Source organism: Callospermophilus lateralis, chromosome 3 (genome assembly GCF_048772815.1).
Source record: "Callospermophilus lateralis isolate mCalLat2 chromosome 3, mCalLat2.hap1, whole genome shotgun sequence".
Taxonomy (NCBI): Eukaryota; Metazoa; Chordata; class Mammalia; order Rodentia; family Sciuridae; genus Callospermophilus; species Callospermophilus lateralis.
The window spans coordinates 43,740,235-43,763,371 of NC_135307.1; the positions used below are offsets into that span (position 1 = coordinate 43,740,235).

The following is a 23,137-nucleotide window of genomic DNA, read 5'->3' on the forward strand; positions in this document are numbered from 1 at the left end:
ATTTTTCTATAGGACCCTTGTACGATTCAGGGACTAGCAGGCCAAGGATTCCCAAGCTCGCAGAAAGACTTCTGAGAGACAGCCTGCGCGCCGCGTGAATCCCCAGCATGCCCCGCGGGCCGAGAGCTAAGGTCCAAAAACTCTCTGCCCCAAGCCTGGGTGCCGCCAGGAGGCCACTTACCCGAAGTGCCACGGGCGCTCATTTGCATGTAACCCGACAGGTAAACTCAGCAGGTCCCAAAAATCACTGCCAGGAGCGGCCTAGCGTTGCGAAAACCAGAAGTGCGGATCTGGTGAAGTGGTTCCGGTTACATCAAACTTTCCTAAACGTCCCGGGGTGGATGAACTGAGAGGAGGTCACCCTAAGTAAGAGAGGTGAGAGCCCGCCGTACTTTATATAGACTCTGTGCAGGAGGGAGAGCGTGCTCGCTTCGGCAGCACATATACTAAAATTGGAACGATACAGAGAAGATTAGCATGGCCCCTGCGCAAGGATGACACGCAAATTCGTGAAGCGTTCCATATTTTGTGCAAACACAAAATACAACTTCACTATTTTACGTGAGAAAACAGACTCAAGATACAGTGGATAACACCCAATATTGAGATGTAACTTTCATACAAAAATATTCCTGTAATTGATCTATGAAAAGAGAACAAAAAGGAGTTACATTTGAAAAGTTGTGTGTGAATATGTCCTTAGTACGTATCTCAAACATGAGAAAATGTCAGTGTGCCTCTCCCATTCTTTTAACTTAAAAGTCAGAAATTGAGTTATGCTTTGTCTACCTAACAGCACAAATTCCAGAGGCCTGGATAGTTTGGCTTTTTGTTTGTTTGTTATTCACTTAGGAGATACCTGACATGCGAATTGCTGGATGGATTCTTACTAAATCATTGCTAAATTAATGAGTCCTTCCAAAGGAAGCAACATTATTTATTTCTTGAGTGACATCCACCCTCTTTCTTTCTCAGTCTGTGAAGCCGCACAAAAGCAAAGTTTATTATCAAGGGCTGGTATTGTCTGGATGAGCTTACTGTTGGCCGGTGCCTTGGATTGATTGAAGAGCTCCAGGACCAATAAAGTTTGGCTAAAAGCAGCAAGTTCATTACGATCTGTTTTCACTAGTCTCTTTTTGTATAAAAAGGGCCATCAGAAAGGTCGGTTTACACATATCTGGCGGATTCTGTTATAGGAAATCTGATTTAAAGTTCACTGCTTAATTCAGAAGCAGAATCGGATAAATGAAAAGTAGTATTCAGGTGCAGACAGAAGGATTATTTTCGGTAATATGATAGTAACGTAAATAGGATGCTGTATCGATGGTAGGCAGCTTGGGCCCAAACACAGAGCAGGAGAACCAGACAGCAAGGAACAAGTTAACTTCTTTTATGCTTACGGTCGTCTAATTTAGGAACTGCACAAAATATGGAACGCTTCACGAATTTGCGTGTCATCCTTGCGCAGGGGCCATGCTAATCTTCTCTGTATCGTTCCAATTTTAGTATATGTGCTGCCGAAGCGAGCACGCTACGAGTTCTGCACACGGTCTATATAAAGTACGGTGAACTGTCACCTCTCATAGTTAGGGTGACCTGCCCTCACGCCATCTCATCCACCCTGGGGCGTTTAGGAAAGCTTGAAGTAAGGGAACCGCATCACCAGATTCGCACGCTTGGTGTTCGCGTTGCTAGGCCGCATCTGGTAGTGAGGGACCTGCCAAGTTTACCTGTCGGGTTACATGCAAATGAGCGCCCGTGGCACTTTGGGCCGTGGCCGCCAGGTTGCACCCAGGCACAGGGCTGAGAGTTTCGGCTGTAGCGCTCCGCCCGCGAGGCATGCTGGGAATGCACGCTCCTGGCTGTAGAAAGCCGAGGGAGCGGGAAACGGGAGGTCCTGTCAGGAGACGCTGAGCTGAGATAGTGGTTTGTGGGTTGCGCACATTTATAGCAGGTCATTTCACCACTTAACTTTCTCTGATGAGAACATGAAAGAAAGAAAGGAAGAGAGAGAGAGAGAGAGAGAGAGAGAGAGAGAGAGAGAGAGAGAGAGAGAGAGAGATAAAAATTAAGGTAATTTCTTAATATTAGCTAATATTCAATCCATGTTAAATTTTTTATTTATTTCGAAAGATGCCACTTCATGATTGAATTTTCATAAGGACTCAAACAAGATTTGGTTGCTATGACTGTTAGGTCTGTTTTGTCTACTAATGGTCTCCATTCTGTTTTTCTTCATGCCATTGATTTATTGAGAAAACGGGATATTTGCCCTGTGAAATGCCTTTAATTTTCCATTTTTTAAGGATGTTGTTTGCAATGTTTCTTGAAAATATATAGTTAGGTATAAAGTCAGATTCCTGCTAAGTTATTTATATTTGCATATACAGGATACTGATAGGATATGTACTTGCTATTGCATCTCAGCAGGGAGCATGAAATAGTGTTAGTGACGCGCAACCCTCACCAGTGAATTCTGGTGGTATCAACAGCCCGATCCCTCCAATATAACATACTCATGAAATCTTTCACTTAGTGGTTTTAGAATACAATGATGAACATTGCCCAGGTAAAGGGTTTGTGTTGAATCCTAGGCTCATGAGTTACAAAGATGTAACCACAAGGTCTTTGGTGGCAAAGTTCTATACTCCACGGAAGACACTTGAGAGAATAAGACCTTGAAAAGAGATTAAAATAGATTGTTCATGTTGAGTCTCCGGATCTTTGGGTCACCTATTAACAGGTGCTTTCCATTATGCAGGCTTTTTAGCTAACAAATTCCCCTTCTTACTTGGGCTAGGTTGAAGTTGTCTGTCTCCTCACTGCTGAGGTCTCTTCTGTAGTCTTTTAATGCTGGTCCTGAGGGCTTAGGCCATACCTCTCCTGCACTATTATACTTTAGTTATACTGTCTTCCTGTCCAATCAAGTGGATAAACAGAAAATTAGCTTTGCTTTTCATCTGCACTCATCTCTGTTTGAATGTAGGCTGTGTTTCTTTTTTGGATATTTTCTGCACTTACATTACACATCATTTAGTAGGGCAGTGTGCCAGGGGTATTCAAGTTTAAACATCTTGGATTTCCTTACTCTGTTCTCTCATTTTTGTTAAAAATTGTCTTTTTTCAAACCCTTGTCCTCCCCTACGGCCTTTTCATCCTGTTTCTTCTTTCCTGTGGTATACCTCCCCCATTACATTTTATGCATCACTGACTGAACATGTTTATCCAGATCACCTTATGCCTTTATTATTATACTGATATCTTCACATTACACATTTGCAATATTAAAACACTATTGGTGGGCTGGGGTTGTGGCTTAGTGGTAGAGTGCCTAGCATGCGTGAGGCGCTGGGTTTGATCTCTGGCACCACAGAAAAATAAACAAATAAAACAAAAGTATTGTGTCCATCTACAACTAACATATATATATATACACACACACACACACACACACACACACACATACACACACATACACACATACCTATTGGTTATGATATTACTCAGAATTATTTAAGATCTCATATTTTCATTTTGACAAAATTAATTCTTGCTCTTATCACTAAGAATTTTCAATTACTTTCTTAGGTGAAAATAATGTTCTTTATCATATCTCTTGGAAGTTATATAGGAAACTGAGGTAAAAGACTTTCTGGTTAAATATTTATCTTTTGTATCTTAAGATTTGACTCATTTGAGAAGGATAAATCTCAATTGCTAAATTGATTTTAGGAGACATTGATTTTCCTCAGTTTATCACATTTTTTAATAAAAAAGCTTTATTTTTATATTTTGGAAGATGTAGAGTCTATTAATAATAATTCCAACTATTTATATTTACAGTAGAATAAAACAACTACCGTTTCTGAGTAGATAATAAAAACTATTATAATTCTTATAATCAGAACATTTTAGATCCAAGAGATGTATCTCATTTTTCAAAGAAGAAAACTGAGGTGAAAATAAGTGCAATGGTATCCCTGGGCAGTACTGGCCCTGGTTTTACCATCTTCAGAGGCCAACTTCATTTGCTCTTTCTGCTGCATCACTCATGGTGTTACTAAGTCATAAGGTTTGCAACAATTACAGAGAAAAGAAAAAAGACTTTCCTGCCTGACATTTTACAGTCACATTTGAGTTCTCATTTGTCAACAACAGGACAGCACACACTGATAAATAGAAAGTCCATCTTGTTCTTTTGGCTTGTCAGCAGGCTTTCTTCCCTCTTCTCCTTTCTTTTTCTTCAGAAACTGTCCATCAGGGGAAGCTAATCTTGAATTCTCTACCCTGCCACTTGTTTTACTACTCCCTTCCTTTTATGGTCATAGCCTCTCCCTCCTAATAATGCACTCAGTGGCTCCCCAGGACTCCTTCTTAATGTCCCACCTGGAAATAACTACAAGGAGCTTTAAAACCTCATCAGTCTGTTTTTTATTTCTTCAGAGCTCTAGTAGTTAGCCCCATAAACTAAATAAAATATGCTATGGCAGTATTTCTCAAACTTGTCTAATGATAGATTCCCAGAATCTACTGTAAGCAAAAATAACCAACATGGTTTTGGCGCCATTATGGAAACACAAATAACTGGGACGAAAGCAAACCTCAGACAGATCAGTGAGCTTTCCTTTATTCTGCAGGGGAGTCAATCAGGCATTGGAGGGGCTCATTTTCTGGGTAGGAAGGGGTTTGAGTTTCATAGTTTACAATGAGGATGATTTAATCATTGGAGACTGAAGCAGAATGTGTAGATTTGTGTAGTCAGAAAAAGGTGTAAAAAGTCCGAAACTCATTGTCACTGGGAAAAGCTCAGAACTCGGTATTCACTGCTTATCCTCTTTCTCTGTGATTCATTGTTTCCCAGTGCTACAGTATTTGCTTTTCTCCTTTCAGGACTCTTTGGCAATGGGAAAGGATTAAAGACCAGAGCCCAGCATATTTGCGCATGCCTGTAATCTCAGCAGTTTGGGAGACTGAGACAGGAGGATCATGGGTTCAAAGCCAGTCTCCACAACAGCAAGGTGCTAAGCAACTCAGTGAGACCCTGTCGCTAAATAAAATACAAAATAGGGCTGGAGATATGGCTCAGTGTTTGAGTGCCCCTGAGTTCAATCCCTGGTAGCAAAAAAAAAAAAAAAAAAAAAAAGGATCCATTGTGGTTGGGAAGGGATGAATGTTTGCTTTTGGTGGATGAACTCAGGAAGGGATGAAATATTGCTTTCTTTCTTTTCTTCAGGACCCATTGTTACTGGGAAAGGATTTACTGGGAGATAATTAATGATTCCCTTCCTCCTGCATCTTCCTTCATGTCAGACAGTTTTAGGGGGTTGTCATTTTCCTGTCCTGGGGGTTGTCATTTTCCATGTCCTTCACCTATTGCTTCCAGAAGATCGGCCTATTTCAGTTATTCAAAGAATGATCAAGTATATCTTTCAGATGACCTATTTGTGTTCTATCATCTACTTAAAATTTTTTTTTTAGTTGTAGATGGACACAGTACCTTTATATTATTTATTTATTTTTATGTGGTGCTGAGGATCAAACATGGTGCCTCACACATGCTTGGCAAGTACTCTACCACTGAGCCACAACCCCGGAGCTAACATTTACTTTTAATGAAATAGAGTCACTCACCCGAGGCTGTTGTGAAATATTTTTTGTGCATTCAAGTCTTTCAATGTAATCAGTTCCCTTAATTTGTAGCAGATAACCTCATGTTCTTTTTCACAGAATGGGGAGAAAGACTGTAGTGATTTCTTGTAATCACTACAAATTTACCTAAGTAAATACTCACTCTGTTCCCTTCTTGTCTTAGAGGGGAGGTGTCCCTTGAAGGGGAAAAACTTGTGCCTGGGTGGGCACAAGTTTATTGTATGGAATCTAGTAGCTGATTCCAATTCTGTGAAAGCAATTTTACAACTCTGTAAACTGTAGATAGGTGATAGTAATACAAAAAATAATTCTTGTTTATAGACTTGCAAATTCTATCTTGACCAGTAGAAGTTCAGTTGATCTCTCTACCATTATGCAAGAAGCTAGTTTTGCTCCATTTGTATACACATGGATTAATATATCAAATCAAACTTTTAATACTTGTTCTTTTAAAAATCCATATGAGGTTTGATTTTCCTTTTTCTCTTTAATTATAAAAGTTTGGAGGATTTCCACTCAGTTGTCCATTGCATTCATCTAAGAAAACCAGGCATACTTTTCATCATAGAAGCATACACAACTATAAGCTGCTTAAAGCCTAGATATATTTATCTTGACTTCCAAATGACCATAGAATTTGGCTGATTCTCTGTTTTTCTAATTTAATTATTCTTCTTTATTGATTTTGTGATCTGTCTTTTTTAACTTGTTTATTTTTATGTGGTGTGGTGTTAAAGATTGAACCTAGTGTATCACAAGTGCTAGGCAAATGCTCTGCCCCTGCCCCATATTACTTTAAAAAAAAAATAATACCTTTATTTAATTTATTTATTTTTATGTGGTGCTGAGTCAAACCCAGTGCATCACGCATGCTAGGCAAGTGCTCTACCACTGAGCTACAACCCCAGCCCCCCTATATTACTTTTAAAGAAATTTCTCTAGCATCTATAATAAGATCTCTCTTTTTTCATTCCTAAACAAATTTGTATTTGTTTCTTGTTCTTTTATTTTTTTTTTTTTTTAGGTACCAGGGATTGAACTCAAGGGCACTGGTCCACTGAGCCACATCCCTTGCCCTTTTATGTATTTTATTTAGAGACAGGGTCTCACTGAGTTGCCTCCTTATTGCTGAGGCTGGCCTTGAACTCATAATCCTCCTGCCTCAGCCTCCTGAGCTGCTGGGATTACAGGTGTGTGCCATCACACCTGGCTTTGTTTCTTGTTCTCTCTGACTGAAATTTTTATGAATTTTACCATATTTTAAAAAGACAGCTTTTAATTTCTTTTTTATTGTTCATTTTCTAGTTATTGATTTATGTTCTTTATTATTTCCTTCCATTTACTTTAGATTTAATTTGCTCTTTTGTTTCTAGTTTCTCATGGTAGAAGTTTAGATGGTTAACTTTAGACTTTTCTCCTTTTCTAGTATAATATTTATGTGATTTTGTTTTTAGGCACTTCTTTAGCCATTTAAATTTTAATGTGCTGTGCTAATATATTCATTTGGTTAAAAATATTTACTTCCATTTTTTCTTTGTCACATGGGTTGTTTAGATGTTTGTTTGTAGTTTCAAATATTTCCATTTATCTTTATATACATTTTCAAGTTTAATTCTCTTATGGTATGCTTTCAATTACTTAAAATTTATTATGACTTGTTTTATGGTCCAGAATATATTATGCCTTAGGGAATATTCCACATGTGCAGGAAGAAAATATGCATTTGATTGCTCAACCATTATATAAATGTTCATAGGTCAGGTTAGTTGATAACATTCAAATCATGCAAATTCTTACTGATTTTTTGTATTTCTATTAATTCTTGAGAGGACTTTTGAAATCTTCAGCTGTAATTGTGGAAAGCCAATTTTTTTAATACCTTCATTTTTTTTTTTTATGTGGTGCTGAGAATCAAACCCATGTTGTGGTGTGGACTAATCAATAAAGTCAATAAGAGTATAAGCTATAGGTATAGGTTATAGATTAATACTGGTTGGGTAAAGCAATTGCTATGGTAAAACTACCTGATCACTTGTAACAGTTCCCTCCTTGCTGGAGCAGCAATAATAGAGTCACTATGGCTATAAGAGCAAACAGGTATGGCTGTAGGGACTCCATCTCTGCTATTCTAGACTCCACCTTAGTTTTTCTGTTATTGCTCCTGTGAAGAGATAGCTGCAGGACCCATTTCTGAGAAAACAAAATGAAAGCTGTTGTCTGCTAAATTAAAAAATATATATTGTTTTCTGTACTTTGTACCCCACAAAATGTATGCAACTCAGGATATGATTGTCTAACACCTGCTTAAACCCCAGACGCAGTTGTCTGAGTTGCTCTGCTAACTGCTGTTTTAGCTTCTGTGATTGGCTTGCTTGCAGGACACTAAGAAAAGTCCCTTAAATTCCCAAGACACAGGCCAGAAAATTGCTGTTCTTTCAGAGAGCCACTTGGACTCTGTTAGACCTGCTGGCCAGGTATAATTGGTAAAATAGGTAAAATAAAAATCCTTCAAATTATTTCAAATTCGGAGTTCGTATGTTTTCTGAGCTGTCTCCCCACAACACCCAGTGCCTCACATATTTGAGGCAAGTGCTCTACTGCTGAGCCACAACCCCAGCCCCTGACCTTTTAGTTTTGACAATTTTTGCTGCATTTGGAATCTCTGATATTTAGGGTTGCTATGTCTTCTTGATGAATCGATCTTGTTATCATTATGAAACATTTCTCAACAATCACAACTACTAGGATTAATCAAATGAATTTTGATGATCTAAAAAAACACCTCAGACAGAAATACAACTTATTTTTTTGCGAAGTCACGTTCTTTTTATCCTGCTTTACTTTGTTCACTTTGTTCTGCAGCAGCTGCATATACCACATATATATTTATTTGTTCACTCATTTTCTGTCTTCTCCCCCTAGAATAAATTTTCTGAGGAGCAAGACTTCATCTTTGTTGTTCACTGCTTTTATCTCATCTACCTACAATGATGCCACAAAGTCTCCTTAGTACTTTCTGAGTGAATTAATGTGTAGGAAGGCCATACAACATAATATTTTTATGACTTTACCTTACTTACTCCACTTTAAGATGGCCTATGCTCACATGTGAGTCATTTCAGAAATAACTTTTGTATCCCTGTGTACTTTCATGTTGCTCTATAGAAAAACCAGTACTGTTACTGGGTGAAATTTCCTGGGTTCTAGTCTTTCAGGAAGAAAGATTTCAGTCAAGGAACACAGAGTAAGTAAGCACAAAGGGTTTTATTTACAGAAATGAAAGTACATTCCAGAGAATGTAGAGCTAGCCATATCAAGAGAGGGAGCAGCCTGGTATCTTCTGCTTTGTGGGCTTTTATGGCCTATTTGAGATCTTTTTCATCCTTTCTCCTGAGTTATTCATTTTGGGGTGGTTGCATTTGTTTTCACCTAGGTTTGATTCACTTTCGTCAATTTTCCTATGTTGGAACAACTTAAGTAACCCCTTGCATGCATAGCATAATATAAATGATACCATGGTGAACTGGGATCACCCAAGGACTATATACTTCAGTCCTTATGTTCATGCTATAGTCTCTCAGGCTGGCTGTATCCAGTTTTCCCCAGATTAGGAGGGAACTAATATGGGGAAAACTGGATATAAAGTGTAGTGTAGTTCCTAGGTGATAGTAATAGCCAGTTGGGTGCCACTCAGGAGTGGAGCTGGAATTTTTTTTTTTTTTTGTCTACCTCCCTTTGCTCAGTCTACCTACTGTCTGTTCAAAAAACAAAAACAAACAAACAAACAAACAAACAAACAAAAACACCAGAAAAAAGTGTTGCCTTAGGTTCTTAGGGTCTCAGGAAGATGTTGGATAATCCATTATTTTAATTTTCTCTTTTTATCTTAGCCACCTCTATACCAGCTGAGATTAGTTCCTGAATCATTCCATAACAGTGCATCTGAATGACAAACGCTCAGGCCCTGATCCCTCACCCGGGTCCCATATTATGAGTCTGCAGTTTCTCTTTCCTTAGGAGACTGTTTAGATCCTGGTATAAGATGACTACTTCTGTGTTCCATTCTTACTGCTTCTAGGAGTGACTCTACATATTTCTGGATCATAAGGCAGGTAGGAGTTAGTTTCTAATGCCAAGACCTCAGCTACAAAAAAGCATTTATTTTTCATATCTCCTTATCCGGTGGTTTCATTTCTCTTACCACTTTTGCTGGTTTAAACAGCAAAAAGTTTTTGTTTCCCAGGAAATTTTAAACTTCGAGTCCATTAGAAAAACTAAGGCTGCCTCCATTGTAGTATTTGATAATGTTGACTGCATACAAAACACTGATCAGACAAACTCTCTCTTTGATTTATTTCTAAAGAAAGAAAATATCCCTTTTTAATAAATTATGTTTTGGGTGAATCTCGTCCTGGTTGTGCCAGGGTAGTGGGATAGACTGCAGACAGGACAAAGAAAGTGTTCAGAGGCAGCGTGGGAGACATATGGTTTATTAGGGGAACACTTAAAAAAGATGGGCGGCTGCTCCTAGGAGAATTCAGTGGTGACATGCTGACAGAAAGAATCTCTGTCCCTCACCGTGTTTTGCCAAGCAGTGCCTCCTTTTCCCTCACAGTGTTTGGTCCAGTGGTGGCCAGCTGGACAAGTGATACCTATCCTTTTCAGAGTGCTCTCTGTTCTGTGCCTGTCCCCATTCAGAGAGAGGTTTTATATGTTAGGCTGCAAAAGCAGTGATGTAATCAGCATTAGTTTGATAAATAATTAATTTTCTCATATGACCAGCATCCCAAGTAGCAATTGTCCTGACACACACTTAGAAAGTAACTTTCTACAGATAACACTAATTTGTTCTAGTTCCTAGTGTGCATAAGAGAAAACCATACTCCTTCAAGATAATGTGTGTCTGGACTTTCTAGTCTAGGCTTGCTCTCATTGTTTCCATAACTTGGTTAGGTTTCTGGAAGGAGAAAGGGGACATTAAGGAACATGGTGTTTTACTATCCCCCTTTATTTCAGAGACAATATAGGGTGTCATGGAAAGATATTTGGATCCCAGTGGTGGGAGTTCAAATCCCAGCTCCAGCCCTTGGACAACTCATATCCTCTGGTGAAATAGGGATAATAATTATTGTTTGTGAGAGCATCTATGAAAAATGCTTGAGAGAGTGCCTTGTGCATTGTAAAGTATGGAAGGTATATAAATTGCTGTTGTTGCAGTGAGAAATTTTTTCATCTGTATGGCTTACATTGATTGGGTTTTTATTTTTATTTTTTTTACTCACTTCAAGAAAAGCATTTGGGTGTTAGCTTCAGAGACCTTATCCCAAAGAGCACCTGCCTACAACTCTTTTAAGAGGAGGAATGTAAGCCAACAGCTGCTAGCCATTACCTTGGAAACTATATTTGTTTAAAAATATCACTAGAAAGAAAACAGTGTGACTTTAGGAAAAGCTCATTTGGGGCCAATCACATTTTTTCTCCCCAAACTTAAAAATATTAGGCATCTGTTAAATATGTTTCTTAATCATTTTTTAAAAACACTTATCCATGGTTTTATTCCCAAGGTTGTATTTACCTGTAATCAACAAGGATACAGTACAATAAGATCTTGAAAGAGATTAAGATTATATTACTTTTGGGCTGAGGCTGTAGCTCAGTGGCACAGCGCTTTCCTAACTTGTATAAGGCACTGGGTTTGATCCTCTGCACTGCACAAAAATAAACAAATAAAATAAAGGCATTATGCTTCTCTACACCTACAAAAAACTTTTTTTAAAAAGATTATATTACTTGTATTACAGTGTATATTCACATAACTTTATTGTTAGCTGTTAATATCTGTGTTGAATTTTTATATTAAACTTTATCATAGGTATGTATGTGTAGGAAAACAAGATAGCATATATAAGATTTGGTACTTTCTGCAGTTTCAGGCGTCCACTGGGATCTTAGAACATATCCCACAAGGAAAAGAGGGTCTGCTGTACTAAAAATCAAACTACATTAAGAGAATCTAATATCAAAACTGTTGGACTATGAAAAAGAAATCATTCATCTTAGAAAGATAGTAGTAAATGAGGAAATAGTAGTTAATATAACCTAGTTTTTTTATCTTAAATATTAATTAAATATTAAAAGGATCTTGCCTGGGGATATGTCTCAGTGATAGAATACTAGCCTGGTGTGTAGAAGGCCCTAGGTTTGAGCCCCAGCACAGCAAAAAATAAAATATTATCAGGATCTTAATGCACAGGCCTACATCAAATATTTCTTAATCATTTTTTAAACCCCAAAGTTATGTACATTTGGGTCATCTTTTTTTTAATATTTAGTTTTTACTTATAGGTGGGCACAATGTCTTTATTTTTACTTTATGTGGTGTTGAGGATTGAACCCAGTGCCTCACGCATGCTAGGCCAGCACTTTACCTGTGAGCCACAACCCCAGCTCTTGGGTCATCCTTCTTAAGTACATGGTGAAGATTAGAGAAGATTCACTATCACTTTGGGTAAGACTTAAATGCCTTATTACTTGTAGTTACTGTTGGCCTATTGGCCTTTGTTATTGTGAATATCAACAGGCTCAGGCTGTATTCTTTTATTCTTTTTTGATTTTATTGGTGCATTATAATTTTACATAACACTTGTGTTCATTTTGACATAATTATGCATGAAATTTAATTTATTCCATTTTAGTCCCCAGTGCTCCCCTTTCCCTCCCCTTCTCCATCTCCCTTTCTCCCTTCTTCTAGTCTACTGGTCTACCTTCCATTCATTTATATATTTTAAATGGTGCTTTATAGATATACATAAGGTGTAATTCACTGTGGTATACTTATACATGGACATAGCATAATTTTGTCAAATTTATTCTGCATTTCCTTTCTTTTCCTGTCCCTCCTTCTTCCTCCTACTCAGTTGATCTTCCCTTTGTCTTTATAATATCCAACCTCCTTGCCTTTTTTCCTCCTTAGTTTTCTCTAGCTTCTGCTTATGAAAGGAAACATTTGATCCTTGATTTTCTGAGTCTGGCTTATTTTGTGATGTTCTCCAGTTCCATCCATTGACTGGAAAATGCCATAATTTCATTCTTCTTTATGGCTGAGTAAAACTTCATTGTGTGAATATATACCATATTTCCTTTTTTTTAAAATTTCTTTTTTTAGTTATATTTAGACACAATATCTTTATTTATTTTTATGTGGTGCTGAAGATTGAACCCAGTGCCTCACATGTGGAAGACAAGTGTTCTACCACTGAGCTACAGCCCCAGCCTTATACCATATTTTCTTAATCCATTTATCTATTGATGGGCACTTGGGCTGGTTCCACAGCTTGGCTATTGTGAGATGCACTGCTATAAACATTGATGTGGCTTAATCATTATAATATACTGAGTTTAATTCTTTTGAATAAATAATGAGAAGTGGGATAACTGGATCATATGGTAGTTCCATTCTGGTTTTCTGAGGAATTTGCATACTACTTTCCAGAGTGGTTGTATTAATTTGCTGTCCCATCAACAATGTGAGTATACCGTTTTCCCTACATCCTTGCCAGCATTTGTTCTTATTTGTATTCTTGATAGTTGCCATTCTAACTAAAATGAGATGAAATCTCTGTGTAGTTTTGATTTGCTTTTCCCTGATTGTTAGGGATGTTGAACATTTTTTCATTTGCTTGTTAGCCATTTGTGTTTCTTTTGAGAAATGTCTGTTTAGTTCTTTTGCCCATTTATTGATTGGGTGATTTGTTTTGTGTTGTTAAGCTTTTTGAGTCTTTTATATATTCTGGATATTAATCCCCTGCCAGAGGAATCAGATTTTCTCCCATTCTATAGGCTCTCTCTCTTTATGCTCTTATCACTTCCTTTGCTGGGTGGAAGCTTTTTAATTTGTGACTGTTCCACTTAAACTGATTCTTGGTTTTATTTCTTGTACTTTCAGGGTCTTAAGTCAGTACCTGTACCAATATGTTGGAGTATTGACCTTATGATTTCTTCTAGCAGTTGCAAAGTTTTTGGTATAATTCTTAAGTCTTTAATACACTTTGATTTGACTTTTGTACAGATTGAAATATAGGGATCTAGTTTCATTTTTCTACATATGAATATCGAGTTTTCCCAGAATTTGTTTAAAAAATGCTATCTTTTCTCTAATGTATATTTTTGGTACCTTTCTCAAGTATCAGATGACGATGTGGGTTTGTCTCTGTGTCTTCTAGTTCTGTTCCATTGGTCTTCATGTCTATTTTGATGACAATACCATGCTGTTTTTGCTTCTATAGCTCTGTACTATAATTTGAGATCAGGTATTGTGATGCCTCCAGCATTACTCTTCTTGCTTAAGATTGCTTTGGCTATCCGGGGTCTTTTATTTTTCCAAATAAATTTTAGGACTATTTTTTCTATTTCTGTGAAGAATGTCATTGGTATTTTGATGGGAATTGCATTAAATCTGTATAACACTTTTGGTAGTATGACTTTTTTTTTTTTTTTTTTTGGTACTGGGTACTCAAACACTGAGCCACATCCCCAGCCCTATTCTGTATTTTATTTAGAAATAGGGTCTCACTGCTTACCACCTTACTTTTGTTGAGTCTGGCTTTGAACTTCCCATCCTCCTGCTTCAGCCTCCCGAGCCAGTAAAATTACAGGCATGTGCCACTGTGCCTGGCTAGTATGGCCATTTTTACAATATTATCTGCTTATCTAAAACATGGGATGTCTTTCTATCTTCTAAGTTCTTCAGTTTCTTTCTTCAGTATTCTATAGTTTTCATCATAGAGTTCTTTCACTTCCTTAGTTAGATTAATTCTCTATGTTATTTTTGAAGGTTTTTTCTGAATGGGATAGTTTTCCTGATTCTTTTTCTGCAGAATCACCATTAGAAACTTATTGATTTGTCAATATTGTTCTTGTATCCTGCTACTTTGCTAAATTTATTTGTCAGCTCTAGAAGTCTTCTGGTGGAGTTTTTTTTGGGGGGGGGGGTCTTTTGTATAGATAATTTGCAAACAGGTAATTTGACTTCTTCCTTTCCCATTTGTATCCCTTTAATTTCCTTCTCTTGCCTGATTTCCCTGGCTAGTTTCAAGGACTATATCAAATAGGAGTGATGGATATCCTTGTCTTATTCCTGACTTTAGAGGAAATTATTTCAATTTTTCTCTGTTCAATATGTTGTGGATTTGTCATATATAGCATTTATGTGAGTTTGTCTCATATATACTTTATAATGTTGAGGTAAGTTCCTTCTACCCCTAGTTTCTTCAGTGTTTTTAATATGAATATGTGCTAGATTTTATCAAAGGTCTTTTCTGCATCTATTGAGATAATTATATGACTCTTGTCCTTAATTCTATTTATGTGGTGAATTATATTTATTTATTTGCAACTCTGTATCCTTGGGATGAAACACCACTTGATCATGGTGTACTATTTTCTTGGATGAATTTTTGAATGTATTTTCCTAATGTTTTATTAAGGATTTTTGCATCTGTGTTCATCAGAGATATTGGTCTATAGATTTTTTTCCTTGATGTGTCTTTGTCTGGCTTTGGATTAAGGGTCATTGTGGCTTCATAGAATGTATTGGGGAGTGTTCTTTCCCTTTCAATTTCATGGAATAATTCAAGGAAGATTGGTCACACTTGTATTCTTGCTCAGCTGTAAAGCTGTCAATGCAATCATCCAGAACTTTAGAGGGAGAAACAAAACAAAACAATATCTAAGCATCTGGTAGTGTTTCTGCTAGAAACTCCCCTATCCTTGTGATAATGTATAATTCTGGTGTAGGCTAAGTTTGTAAATTCCTTTTTTTTCTGTGTCTTTTATTGGCTACTCTTTGTCCATGACCCATAACTGTTGAGACCCTCAAGCTTTAATGTTTGGATCTTTCTTCCTTTTCAATAACTAGGTAAGCTTAGCTGCTCAGGATTTGGTCTATACAGTGTGCATATCTACATTTCTGGTTAAGTAGGTAATATACTCCATTTTGCTCAGTTCTTCCCTTCTCTGAACTCCCATTCCTTTCTCTCTACCCCTGAAGATTGTAATTTAGTAGATCTGGAAAGAGCCCTAGAATCTCTATTTTAATAGGCACCCAAAGTATTTTGATTCACGGTTCTGTAGGCTACCTTTTGAGAATCACTGTGTTCTCTAGCTGCTGGCCTGGATTTTACCCCCACCCCCTTTATCTCACATTCAAGGCACCTAAAATTAACCTTTTATAAATAAATGTTTCTCTTCCCTATGCAATACCTAGACCAAAGTTTTATAAATGCATTGTTGTCTTCCTCTATTTATTCTTCTTTCTCCTTCCCTCTCCTTTCTCTTTTTTTAAAATATTTATTTGTTAGTTGTAGTTGGACACAATACTTTTATATCACTTATTTATTTTTATGTGGTGCTAAGGATCGAACCCAAGGTCTTGCACGTGAGAGGCGAGCACTCTACCACTGAGCCACAGCCCCAGCCCCCAAAATGATTTTTTTTTTGTGGTGCTGGGGATTGAACCCAGGGCCTTATGCATGCATCCAATTGAGCTATATCCCTAGCTCCTTTTTCTTTCTTACCCAGTTATTCACTAAGTCCAGTTGGCTCATTCACCTTAGTCTTCAGTTACTTTACATCTCATTCTCATGGTCTTCTGAACCCCCCCTGCCACTCTCATGACCATATATCTTGACTCCAGAAAGTCTAGATGACTAGAAATTCTAGCTTCTTTTTTCCTGCTTGACTCCCTTTTGCACATAGTTGATTATCATTTGCATAAACCCATAATGCTCACTTTCTCAGGAAATACTTGTGATTCTGTCTTCCACATCAGAAGTAAACATCACTAATTCTCCATCACCCACATTAGAATTTTTTTCTAACAGCTGTGTTCCTCATGGCTCTAAAATATTTCCTGCTGTCCATTATTTAGACATAATTTATTTATCTTGCCTTTGAGTCTGAAAATATATTTATTGCAGACTTTAATGACATAGAACTTACTTATAAAGGATAACTTTTGCTGTATGGGCTACATTATTATAAATTTCTTTCTATAGGTGAGGGTTAGAAAGGAAATCAAATAGATTTGATTGAAGGAGGACTTTGTATTTTTCTGTTTTATCAAAGTTAAACTTCTCCTTGGCTGCTTTTTTTTTTTTTTTTTAGGTTAAATTGAATTTCTCCTGCTCAATGAATTTTGACCTTGAACTTTTTTAAAAAGGAAATGGAGCACCTTTTAATACTGTATCTGTTGGCAAAATTTCCCTAAAGTTGGATGACCAAAATTTTAAGTTGATAATATAGGTCGATTTCAACAACTTTAAAAATATTTTCCTGTCCTGAGCACTTCTTATTTAGTTAAACTGAAACTACTAAAGACAAAACTTTGACAAATCATGAAATTTAGAATTAATTATCCAGAAATTTAGGAGAGATAACTGGTCACTATTAAAACAGATGTTTTGCTGTAGTTCTTTGTTCTAGTCCTTCAGTATCTCTGGTAGCCATGGATTAGCCCATGTTGGAATTGGTTTAAGTAATTGATAAGTCAACATGTATAATTATATGTTAATTTCTTAGCTTATATTTATTTTCAGAGAGCACTTATCATCGAAGTTGACTGCTATCCAACACTTCAAGAAAGACTTTCACTTTTCATTCAACGTTTTTTCACCATAGCTGCTAGTTTTTTTTTTTGAAAGAGCACAATCTTCCCTCAGAACTGAAGGGACCATTTGAAGAGGTTGGTGGGATGGTCTGCAACCATTGGCTCTCTTAAACATGCCTGAAAATTTTCATGCAAATTGCACATAGTAGCAGACAGGAGCTTATTAGAAGAGAAAGAAAAAGGGAAACAGGGAGAGAGGGAGAGAGGAAAGGGACATCCCTCCTGCCCTACAGAGTTTTTTTTCTTTTAAATATTTTTGTTAGTTGTACGTGGACACAATACTTTTATTTATTTATTTATTTATATGTGGTGCTGAGGATCGAATTCAGTGCCTCACATGTGCTAGGCAAGTGCTCTACCACTGAGCAATAGCCCTAGCCCCTACCCTCCAATTTTATTGGGGGTTCCAGGGAAGTTTCTAAAGAGTCCGGTCCAGATCCACCTTTTGAATGATAGGATTGCATCAGACTTTCAGATTTCCATTGTGCATAGTCTTATCTCATGGAGGGGAAATTTTACTATTATAATGACATGCTAAAGATCCAAGGTAACCTGTTACTTTGGCCCACACAGACTGGTTCTAATTGGAACTTTGCTTCTAATTATCTCATCTCCCCCAGTCATGGAGTCAGGTTTATATAAACGTCACAAAAGTCCCCTCTTCAGGGTAACTTGTTTTCTTTTTATCAACAGGGAGGGGTCTTTGGGCATGCATTTCTCCTGCAGATAACGGGTTGTTTGCTGAGGAATATAGTATAACCTACTGACTTAAATCAGGACAGGGTCAGAGTGGCCTCAGATAAATTGCTTAAAAAAAAAAAAAAGTGGCAGTCAGCACGGAAGGCCCAATCTATAGAACTAGATTAATCTTATGTTCCCACTGCTCATGTCTGTCTGCTACCTATAAGTGTGACCATGTACTGTCCAAAATTCAGATGTTTAAATTTAATGATCAGTGTGATGATATTAAGACCAATGTGATTCTGCAACCTGTACAGTCAGAAAAATGAGAAATTATACCCCATTTGATTCAAATGTATGAAATGTCAAGATCATTGTACTGTCATGTGTAACTAAAAAAAAAAAAAAAAGGTCAGAAGTTTAAGAAGTCAGGTCAGGAGGGCTCCTCTGCTCATGAATGGGATTAAGTGTTTTTTGAAAGGGCTTGATGGAGGGAGTTCCCTTTTTGCCTTTCTGCCTTCTGTCATATGAGGACACCCTTCAGAGGATGCAGCGTTCAAAGTGCCATTATAGGAGCACCCTCACTCTCACTAAACAACTGACTCTACCAGTGCCACATCAGATAATTTCTAGGCTCTAAAAGAAAAGAAATTTCTTTTCTCCTGTCTGGTTAAGGTAGCCAGTGTATGTATTATTTAAGTTCCTTATGTGATTCTAAAAGCATGACCCATTCAAGTTTTGGATGTGAGGTTTTCCCCAAAAGCTCATGTGTGAGACAATGCAAGAAGGTTCAGAGGAGGAATGATTGGTTCTGAGAGACATAACCCAATCGGTGAATTAATCCTTTGATAAAAATTAGCTAAGTGGTAACTGAGTGGAAGGGTGTGACTGGAGGGGGTGGGAATTGGGGGTGTGACTTTGAGGCATATATTTGTATCTAGCAAGTGGAGACCTCTCTTTCTGCTTTCTGATAACCATTGAACTGCTTCCCCCACCACACTTTTCTGTGATGTTCAGCCTCACCTTGAGCCCTAAGAAATGAAGTTTGCTGTCCATGGATTGAGACCTCTGAAACCAGGAGCCCCTAAATAAACCTTTCCTCCTTTACAGTTGTTCTGGTTGCGTCCTTTAGTCACAGCAGCACAAAAGCTGACTAAAACAGACAATACCTTTATTTTATTTACTTATTTTTGTGTGCTGCTGAGAATCTAACCCAATGCCTTGCATGTGCTAGGCAAGTGTTCTACCTTTGAGCTACCATTGCTTGGCTTTTTTTTTTTTTTTTTTTTTTTTTTAAGTACTAGGGATTGAACTGAGAGGCACTTAACTACTGAGCCATATCCTCAACCCTTTATGTATTTTATTTTGAAACAGGGTCTCACTGAGTTGCTTAGGACCTCGCTAAATTGCTGAGGCTTGTTTTGAACTGGTGATTCTCCTGACTCAACCTCCCCAGCCACTGGGATTGCAGGCTTGCGGCCACAGTGCCCAGCATGCTTGGCATATTTTTATATTTTTGTTCTTAAACCTTTGATGTGATTTTTCAAAGTTATATTTCTCATAAATAGCATTATTTGGGTCTTAAAAATTGACCCAGTCTCTTATTGCATTTTAATGTGTGTTTAGTCTTGGGGCTGGTGATCTTCTTTTTGTAAAGGGCCAGGTAGTAAATACATTTGCTTTTATGTGTCATACAGTCTCTGTTCCAACTTTCCAAAGCAGCCATAGATCATATGTAGGTGAATGGGCAGGGCTGTATTTGGCCTACCAATCATGCTTAATCTATTTACATTTTTGTGATTGACAATGTTTGGACTTCTTTCTATCATTTCATTTTGTGTTTTTTTTTAATATTTATTTTTTAGTTATAAATGGACACAATATTTTTACTTTATTTTTATGTGGTGCTGAGGATGGACCCAGTGCCTCACGCATGGTAGGTGAGTGCTCAGAGGTAGAGTCACAACCCCAGCCCCTCATTTTGTGTTTTCTATTTACCATCTGCATTACTTAGGGCAATGCTGACTGAGATTATAGATGATTCTGAAGACCTCAATGACTCAGCACAGAGAAGTATGCAGTCATGTATCACTTAATGAAAGGGACATGTTTTGAGATAGCAATTTAATCATTGTGCAAGTGTACTCACACAAACTAAGATAGCTGCATTGTCACTAGAGAGATATAATCATAGGGACCACCATTGTATACATGGTCTGTCATGGACTTAAATGTCATTATGCAGTGCATGATTGTATATTTTATCATGTAAAATCCATCAATGGCATAGCAGGGATTATTTGCTCCCTGTAGCCATTCAGGAACACAAGCTACTTTCATTTAGTGGCTCTGCCACACCTTACATTTACCTTCCAAGAGTGGAGAAGGCATATGTGCTTTTTAGCCATATCAACTTAGAAGTCCTTTATATCACTTTTACACATTTTTATTTTTAAAATTATTTATTTAATTATTTAAAATTATTTTTTAAATAATTTATTTATTTGTTCTAATGTGTTATACATGACAGTAGAATGCATTTCAGTTCATAGTATACAAGTGAAGCACAATTTTTTGTTTCTCTCATTGTATACAAAGTAGAGCCAGTCACATTTGTGTCTTCATACATGTACCTAGGGTAATGATATCCATCTCATTCCATCATCTTTCCTTCTCCCATGCCCCACCTTCCCCTCCCGCCCCTTTGCCCTATCCAAAGTTGCTCCATACCTCCCATGCTTCCTGTCCCTCGTCTCATTATAGATTAGCATCTACTTACCAAAAAAAAAAAAAAAAAAAATTCGGACTTTGGTTTTTTTGAGATTGACTTACTTCACTTAGCATGATATTTTTTACCTCCATCCATTTACCTACAAATGCCATGATTTTGTTCCCTTTTAATGCTGAGTAATATTCTATTGTGTATATTTACCACAGTTTCTTTGTCCATTCATCTATTGAAGGACATCTAGGTTGGTTCCACAATTTAGCTATTATGAATTGTGCTGCTATAATCTCCAGGATATATAAAGAACTCAAAAAACACTAAAAAAATAAATAACCCAGTCAATAAATGGGTTAAGGAACTGAACAGACACTTCTCACAAGAAGATATACAATGAATCAACAAATATATGAAAAAATGTTCAACATCTTTAGCAATTAGAGAAATGCAAATCAAAACTACTCTAAGAGTTCATCTCACTCCAGTCAAAATGGCAATTATTAAGAATACAAGCAACAGTAAGTGTTGGCAAGGATGTGGGGGAAAAGGCACACTCTTACATTGCTGGTGGGACTGCAAATTGGTGCAACCTCTCTGGAAACTCGGAATGGCACCACTATTTGACCCAGCCCTCCCATTCCTCGGTTTATACCCAAAGGTCTTAAAAACATCACACTTAGGGCTTGTGACTCAGCGGTAGAGCGCTTGCCTACCATGTGCAAGGCCCTGGGTTCAACCCTCAGCACTGCATAAAAATAAATAAAATAAAAATATTTTTTAAAAACCCATCATACTTTAGTGACACAGCCACATCAACATTTATAGCAGCACTTTTTTTTTTTTAAATGAGAACTAGACATACCATCCCACCTAGAATCATGAGTGGCCTGGGAAATGTAGTTTTTGGTATGGCAGCCACTTCCTAACAGCAGTCTTTCACTGTGGTGGATTAACACATACCTTTGGCAGACATCTGGATACTTCTGTCACAGCCACCCAATTTTTTGCTGTTCCTCCCTTCCCTGTATGGTATTTCCTGGGATTGACATTTTCCCCCTATTTCTTTTCATTTGTTTTGTTGGCGTGGAATATATGTGATTTTTTTTTTGTTTTGTTTTAGAGTTCGTTCTCAAAATTCTAACATATACTGAATTTTTGAAATTTCTATAAAGCCTATATGTAGTCCGCATTTCTCTTCTATAGATAAGAATTTCTTGATTATTCTTCTTCTCCCCAAACCACTGCTTTATACATTTTCTTATTACTATCTAGGGTTTTTATTTCAAAGCTTTATTTTAAAAGTCACAAAAAATTATTTTCATGGTTAAGAATTAAATATACTACTATTATTCTTTTCTAATTTCTTTGCTTATTGCCCTCTGAATTCTTTCTTGCTAAAGTACATTCTTTAGTTTTTTTTTCCCCATGAGAATTTGTGAATTCATACATGTACCTAGGGTAATGATATCCATTTCATTCCACCATCTTTCCTTCTCCCATGCCCGCCCCCCTTCTTATACCTGAATAGTAGGGTATAGAATTCAGAGTGGATAATAATTTTCTCTTGTATGTGGAAGATCTTGTCATGACATGGAGGTCCAAGGACATCTCCTAGAGCTCTACTCAGACCTTCCTGGTTTTTAGTCACATTGCAGAAAAAAAGAATTTAAGGATGTAAATCAGTATGAGTAGCAGAACAAGAGATTTATTATAAAGGGACAGTACACACTCAATAATGGGAGTGTAGGGGAACTCAGGGAAATGAGAGGGAGAAAGGGAGGAGGTCATGCCATTTTAGGCTGGGGTTCTAATATTTATAGAGAAGCTGGAGGTTGGAGTAGAGGTGGACTCAGGGCAGGGTTATACAGTCTGTCACCAGTAGTTTCCTTACACTTGAGCATTGCCTTCCCATGTTTTAATCCTCCTTAGTTTTTCAGATTGTTTTTGCTTTTTCATCAACCAGTCAGCAAGCCTCAGGCAAGGACTGCAACTAGGTTGCTTGCAAGTGGTCTGTTTTGCATTCCAAGGGTTCATGGGCATTTCCCTTTTGAGACTCAGTGCTCTCTGTGCCCCTGAATTCCTCTTAATACTGCTCCACTTTCTTTTGGAATTAATTGTTGCTGGTGATAAATCTCTTGTCAGTCTAATTGTCATTCCTTTGTAGGAATCTGTCTTTTCTCTCCAGTAGCTTTTGCAATGTTCTGTAGTTTGATAACACACTGGGGTTGTGGATTTATCTTTATTGATTCATCTTGCCTCTCAGAATGCATTTTCAGACTGTGTACTCATATTTCTTCAATTCTTGAAAATTATTAGGTACAGACCCTTTGAATATTGCTTCTCTTCCATTCACTCTTTGTTATTATGGAACTGATTTAGGTGTATTTTGAAGCTTCTCAATAAAGTCTCTGTGTCTT

The 23,137-nt window shown here is 37.3% G+C and overlaps 2 non-coding genes across 2 annotated transcripts; one reads left to right on the forward strand and one right to left on the reverse strand.

Moving 5' to 3' along the window:
• The first annotated feature begins 422 nt into the window (after positions 1-422).
• Positions 423-529, forward strand: LOC143395962 (U6 spliceosomal RNA). Its single transcript, XR_013090867.1, has one exon. It is a non-coding gene; the product is annotated as a U6 spliceosomal RNA (small nuclear RNA).
• An 894-nt stretch (positions 530-1,423) lies between these two features.
• Positions 1,424-1,530, reverse strand: LOC143395963 (U6 spliceosomal RNA). Its single transcript, XR_013090868.1, has one exon. It is a non-coding gene; the product is annotated as a U6 spliceosomal RNA (small nuclear RNA).
• Positions 1,531-23,137: the final 21,607 nt, after the last annotated feature.